Here is a 7,735-nt window from a genome sequence, read left to right on the forward strand (position 1 = left end):
GGAAGATCCCCTGGAGGAGGGCATAGCAGCCCACTCCAGTATTCCTGCCTGGAGAATCTCATGGACAGAGGAGCCTCAGGGCTACTGTCCACGGCGTCACAAAGAGTCAGACATGACTGAAGCGACTTAGCACACATGCACACAGGCATTTGGCTCATTTCACTCGGCAGAATGTTGTCCAGTTTCGTATGTCCTGGCATCACTGATAACCAGTTATAGGACAAACTGCTTCTCAAAAAAAAAAAAAAAAAACCTAATTATTTTATTATAATTTCTAGTGATTCTTTTCAAGAAGGAAGAATGAAAGAAAAATTAAGACAGATTGTGGTGAGGCATACCATTTTGGTGTAAAAGAACAAAAATATCCCGTTAGTCTTGTATCTTGCTAGTTGTGTATTTTAGAATGGTGGCCGCAAAGTGAGAGAAACAAGTGAAACCCAGGAGAATGGGAAAATTGGATGCTTCACACCAACCATTAGTTTGATTAAATTCTTTAGGTAAGAGGCTTAAAAACCTCAAGTGATGCTGAATTAACAATGGTGTAGTGATATTGAAAATACTGCTGTAGTGACATTCTAATGATGTGAAACAATAATGCTATAATGATGCTGATTAAAACTCAGCATCATTACAGCAAGGAGAATCTCATTGTATTGCTACAAAACACGGACTCAAATTACTTCTAAACCAACTAAAAATTTCACAAAATTCACTTCTTTAATATGCAGTTTTAAAAGTTTTTACCCATACAGATGCTATAATGATCACCATAGCCAAGATATTGAATGATTTTAATACCCCAAAGAATACCTTCCAGCTATCCCTTTCTTCTTAGACCCTCCCTTCACTCCAAACTCCTGGCAATCACGTGTCTGTTCTCTGTTATTATTTTTCTGCCTTTTCAAAATGCCACAGAAGTGAAATCATACAATATGAGTTCGCGATTCCTACCCATTGGAGACTGAGTTCTTTCACTTATCAAATACAGAAATGTTTTTTATTTTTAAAAGAATGTTTATTTTTGCTAAATACTAGATAAAGGAAGCAGACAAAAAAGACTCAGTTACTGCAGGACTTAAATGGATAGCATCTTGACATTTTTAAAGAAATGGAGAAGTAATTAAGACACTGCAGAAACACTGTTTTCCTTCATATGTAAGGAGAGCTGCTTCTGTTTAAAGCAGATGGATTTGGGTTTGCCTTTTCTATTTTGGGTGTGTTCAAATATGTGTCCTCTAGACACATGATGAAGGAAAATTTACCTCCCTGCAGCCTTCCCTTAGTCTCTGCGTATGGAAACATAATTATTCAGTGCTTAACTAAATTTTTTATCTGGGCACTTGAACTTATTCTATGGCTAGTGAGATAAATCCTTAGCAGCATATTTCCTTGTTCCTTGGAAAAACACTGACCTTTTAAACTGTCATAAGTTTATTCAGCCCAGGCTGTGTGGCATAGCACATTTATGTGCAACACGTAATTGAGTTGGATCTATGAGAGGTGCCTGTGGGGCATCACCAGCTTCCATCAGTGTGCTTCCACTGCCATTATAAGCAACGCATTTTCTCTGCTGCTGAGCTCTGCTCTTTCATATAATGGAAACCATTATTTACAGAGGAAAGTAATACCGTGCTTTGGAATTCCCATAGAAATGAACATATTTAGCAGATCGAGTTCATACATGCTGAGTAAATAAAAGCAGCAACGTTCATTTCCAGCTGTAAACACACACACACACACACACACACACACATTCATATGTGCTGTTGGAGTTGGGGAGAGGGGACTTTCAGGGAACAAGGTACATTGCAAAAGCGTTCGCTATTGTGTTTCTAGTGGTATGCCCCCATAAAGAAGCAGATGTATTGTGAGATGTATAAGACTGGGCTTCCCAGGTGGCGCTAGTGGTAAAGAACCCGCGTGCCAATGCAGGAGACATAAGAGATGCGGGTTTGATCCCTGGGTTGGGAAGATCCCTTGGACGAGGGCATGGCAACTCACTCCAGTATTCTTGTCTGAAGAATCTCCATAGACAGAGGCGCCTGTGAGGCTACTGTCCACAGGGTCGTACAGAGTCAGACACGACTGAAGTGACTTAGCACACATGCACATAAGATGGACTCGAGCCTAGAGAATGGCTATATGAAAATGTAGCCTTGAATGAAGAAATGAAGAAATCTGCCTTTCTTCAGATGCTTAATATCAGGCCATTTGAATTGCTCATGTTTTCCAGTGAGCTCAGTTCTGTACTTGCTAGGATTTTCTGTGTAGTTGTAGTATTACAACTACACAGGAATTTGTTTTCAGTTTTAATTTTTGATTGCATTTCCTTTGAGGTTGACTGTATTCTCTATTTGTGTATTAAATGCTTCAGTTTGAAATTATGAAACGTTTGTGATCAAGAAGCAGAGTAGTTCAATAACCAAGCAGAACATTGAAATATGATTTCTGTTTTTATCCCCTGTGTTGTGCCAAGCAGACTGGGAAACCCTTCCCTGGTTTGTACTGCATCAGAGACTAAAACATGAGTAGATCATTGTCTGTATCTCATTGGAAAATCAGATTGACTACATTTCTTGTGGCTGGGCTACCCTGTTTTGAAATCAGAAAGATTGTAATGAAAGATCTGTTTTGAATTGTGTAAGAAAATCAGATTGACTGCATTTCTTGTGGCTGTGCTACCCTGTTTTGAAATCTAAAGGTTGTAATGAAATATCTGTTTTGAGTTGTATAGGTTTGGCTACTATCCAAACAGCAAAAATTGCTTCTTCGTGCTCTCATTACACCTTGAACGTACTCTTATAAGCACTGGCTTAACACACCTGTTTCCCCCTCGGGTGTCTTGGAGGCCTTCAATGACAGGGACTTTTCTTTGTAAACATGGAAGTTCAGTAAATATTTTTGAATAAATATTTATATATTGAGAATTATAGTTTTTTTCCCATTGTTTCTAGACTTAGAAGGCAATATACGATGGCTTTGAAAATGAAAGTTTGTGGATCTAGTCTTCTATAAAAATAGTTTTCAATTCATTTTATGAAGCCAGCATAACTATGATACCAAAACAAAGGAAAATGCAAGGAGGAAAAAAAACCACTACAGATGAATATGCCTCGTACACAAACAAAAATAACAGAAACTTAGCAAATAAAACCTAGCTCTGTGTGTGTTTGTGTATTAAGTATAACCTAAGTGTAGTTTACATTAAAATTGAAAGGTTGATTTAATATTTGGAAATCAATGTAATTTACCATGTTAAAATAAGGGAGAAACTGTACAATCATTTCAAGAGATGCAGAAAAAGCACTTGACAAAATTCAACACTTGCATTATTAAAAAATTTCTCAGTAAGCTAGGAAAAACAGGAACTTTCTTATAAAGGGCAATTATTAAAAAGACGTCACTAGCATCATCTTTAATGGTGAAAGACTGAATGCTTTCCCCATAGGACCAGAAATAAGCATGCCCACACTCAAGATGACATCTGCTCATCTTTGTACTGGGGGTTCTAGACTATAGAGTAGGTAAGGAAAAAATAAAGTAATACAGATGGGAAAGGAATAATTTAAATGGTTTTAATTCACAGATGGCATGTTTATATAGAGAGGAATTCAATTAGAATCTATTAAGAAACTAGAAGGATTAATAAGTTTTGTAAGGTCCTAGGATACAAGGTCAATATATAAAATTCAGTTGTATCTTTAATGTATTAGCAATAACAATTAGATACTAAAAAAAATCATTTACAATAGCATTCAAAAACACGAAATGCTTAGGAGTAAGTTTTATAAAATATGTATAAGACTGATACAGTGAAAACTATAAAACATTGACATTAAAGAAATTAAAGAAGACTCAAATAGAGATATATCATGTTTATGAATTAGAATTATGGATTCAATGCAATCTTTTTAGGTAATATTTGCTTTCATTTTAGGTGGGCAAGATTTTTCCTTTGAGATGGTTCATCTATATGTTCTGCTGAGCTGGAATGTCGATGTTGAGTTCATTGTCTCTGGAATTTTTACTGCATGTAGATAGAACATAGTTTTCTTTTACTTACCTTTTATTAAATTTGATATCTTGGAAATATACTTGTCTGGGTAGAATGTTTTGTTTGGTAGCAAAGATGATACTTTAGAATTAAATTATGAGAATTTTCTGCTTTTAAATTAGGCCTCCATAGAAACCACTCAAGAAATAAAATAGTTGAGTGAGCTAGTAATAAGTATTTGAGTTCAGTTATTTCAAGGTCATTTGTTACACTATTTGCCAAAACATACCTTTATTCCTCCTTTTCATTAAACAAGTCCAGTAACTATGGTCTCAATTGGCAGTGGTTAGGTTCATAGTGATTTAAGACTCAGGATATTGTCTTTGGAAATGAAGTTGACAGTAATGTTGTCTTACTTTTTATTGCCTTGCTTCTCAAAGGGTAGTTCATAGACCAGAAAAATGGATAACCTCAGGGTGCATGTTAGAAATGCAGAGCCTCAGACCCTATCCCTGATCGATTCAATTAAAATCTACATTTTTGAATGATTCATAGGTGATTCCATGTATGTTAAAATTTAGAAGCGTTGCACATCTATTTTCTATTACAAAGCCTCCTGCCAATCTGGGCTGGCACATTTTGTCCTGGAGAGGAATGAATAGTGAGACTGTCATCAATAAGTGTTATGTCACTAGGACAACCTCTGTTCAGACTTAACACATGAAATCTCCAATGACTTAAAAAAATTTTTTTTTAATTTTTAATTGAAGGGTCATTGCTTTACAGTGTTGTGTTGATTTCTGCCAAACATCAGTATGAATCAGCCATAGGCATACCTATGTCCCTTCCTTCTTTACACTTCCTCCCATCTCCTCCCCATCACACCCCTCTAGGTTGTTATGGTGATCTCCAATGACTTTGATTCACAGTTTTCCTTGACAAGATTTAGAATCATAATGAATTATTCTCAGTTAATGTATTATTGAGGATGTCCCTGGTGGCTTGGTGGTAAAGAATCCGCCTGCCAATGCAGGAGACACGAGTTCGATCTCACGGTTGGGAATATCTCCTGGAGAAGGAAATGAAAACCCACACCAGTATTCTTGCTGGGAAATTCCATGGACAGAGGAGCCTGGCAGGCTATAGTCCATGGGATTGCAAAAGAGTCAGACACAACTTAGTGACTAAACAACAACAAAATATATTATTGAGGTTTCCCAATTATATATATTTGACAATATAGATAATTTAAAATTACATATGCTTAGTGAAATCTCTATATGTAATTGGGACATAGATAATAAAAATAATTTTATGACTTGCCTTCTAATTTATAAAGGAATAATAAAAAATTCCTGTACATCCTGGGTAACAGTTCACTCATTTGTTCATTCATCTATTTAGTCCCTCATTAATTCCTTGATTATTTATTATCTACAGTGTATCAAGTGCTATGTTAAGTGTCAGGGATATGAAGTAGGGATAAAACAGCTTGAAAGGAAGGAAGTACCATAAAGCATTGAGTACCATGATGGTGGCATCAACATAGTCTCAGGCTAAGGAGAAATTCTGCCTTGTAGAGGCAGTGTTTAGGAGGAGCTCAAGAGAGGAGACACAACTTGAGTTGACTGTTGAAAGTACATTGGGGAGGGGATCAATTTGTGAGGAGGGGGTCAATTTGTAGAGAAGGTGATTGTGTTTTTTAAAAGCCATATATTGTTAAAGTCCATTCATGTGATATATTGTGTGTGTGTGTGTGTGTGTGTGTGTGTGTGTAGAGGGGTGTGTGAATGTACAGTGGCTTTATAGACATAAAGAGAGTCGTGAAAGGATGGCCATCAAAATGTGAATAGTGCTCTCCCAGGGTACTGGCACTGTAGGGAAAATGAGTAGATCTAGAATTAAAATATTTCTCATTTGAAGAACAGACAAGTTTCTTTCTGTTCCTTAATATTTAACAGTTTCATACCATTTTAAGGCATCTAAAACATAGTACTTTTCTTGATTCTCATGTCAACCCTATGAATCTAGTAACATAAGTATCATTACTTTTATTTTATAGACATGAAGACAGAGGCTCATAGACTCTAGTGCCTTATATAGGGCCTCACAGATAGTAAGTAAAAAACTAATTATACTCTCCTGAATCTGAGCCTAAAAATCTTGTAGGAATGGTCCCTGACTTGTAGTTAGCAGGCTATCTGGAATCTGGTTCTAACAATATCTTATGGGAAAACAGGGTATGTGGTCATTAGAATGTAAAGACCACTTTATATAAATTGCAGCAAACTGGTATAATAGGTTACAGTACTTTTAACCATGTTTGATGTAAGAAGAAACTGAAGCTGTATGAGGCTGACTGGCCTAAAGGGTGCCAAGTAAGTGTGCAGCAGCCCTGAAACTCCATCTTTGTCTCCTGCTCTTTCTGTTACATCATAGTCAAGAACCTTATTAATCACTCTTAGGTCTCAGTGCCAACATGACCTAGTTTTTGAGAATAACCACTCATCCAGGATGAAGAAATTTCAGAGTAGCTTTCCCTTCTTTCTTAGGATTTCTCTCTCTTCTGTCTCAATCTTTTCTGGCAAATCTTTGGATTATATGCTTATTGACATCCTGATATATGCAAATAGTGGGTTTCCCTGATGGCACAGTGGGTAAAGAATCTGCCTGGAATGCAGGAGATACAGCAAATTCAGTTTCAATCCCTGGGTCAGGAAGATCCCCTGGAGGAGGAAATGGCAACCCACTCCAGTATTCTTGCCTGGGAAATCCCTTGAACAGAGAAATTGGACATGACTGAGCGACCACGCATATGCAAATGGCTTCCCAGATGGTGCAGTGGTAAAGAATCCACCTGCCAAAGCCAGAGATGCAAGATACCTGGGTTCAATCCCTCGGGCAGGAAGATCCCCTGGAGTAGGAAATGGCAACCCACTCCAGTATTCTTGCCTGGAAAATTCCATGGATGGGGGAGCCTGAAGGGCTACAGTCCGTGGGGTCACAAAGAGACAGATATGACTGAGTGACTGAGCGCACACACACATGCAAATTGCTTTTTCCTCCCTCATTTGTTTTCCAAGTTTGTTGAGGACTAGACAACATCTCCTGCATCGTTACTTCATCCACAGCACCCAACACAGCGTCCTGCAAATGCAAAGTGCTCAAGAGAGGGCTGTTAAGTGAGCGAATGAGTGAAAGAACAAATGGGTGAAGGAACACTGTGGGGATATGCCTAAGGTCACACAGAGAGCAACGTGAAGCAAAAACAGAATGAAAGCTCATGGCTGCAAACCTGGAGATAAATTGATGCTGCTCAGCTTAGTAGCAAAATCTTGAGATGGAAAAGTTACAACAAATGATACCAAAAAGCCAGATTTAGATCTCTTGTCTGGATCTTGTTTCATGGATGACACCTGGCAGATTCCATATTTGGGATTCCATTTCCATACAGAATTGAAGTTTGATCAAATTTTTAATCAAAGTAGTCAAAGGGAACATAAAGCAACTGCATATGCAATGTCTGTGCTGGTATTCAGCCCCGGTGGACCATCTGTCTTGAACTCTGCCACCCAGTATCTACTAGACATTATAGAATCCAGTTAACCTTTCCAGACTTCAGTATTCCCCACAGCTGACCAGTCACATTTGTGTGGGGTGAGGGTTGTATTTCTAGATAGTCTCTAGGGATTTTGACTTTATGCTTCCATGTATAACCGCTATTCTCTTTTTGATTCTCAA

This window comes from Bison bison, unplaced genomic scaffold, assembly GCF_000754665.1.
Source record: "Bison bison bison isolate TAMUID 2011002044 unplaced genomic scaffold, Bison_UMD1.0 scf7180017864132, whole genome shotgun sequence".
NCBI classification, from domain to species: Eukaryota; Metazoa; Chordata; class Mammalia; order Artiodactyla; family Bovidae; genus Bison; species Bison bison.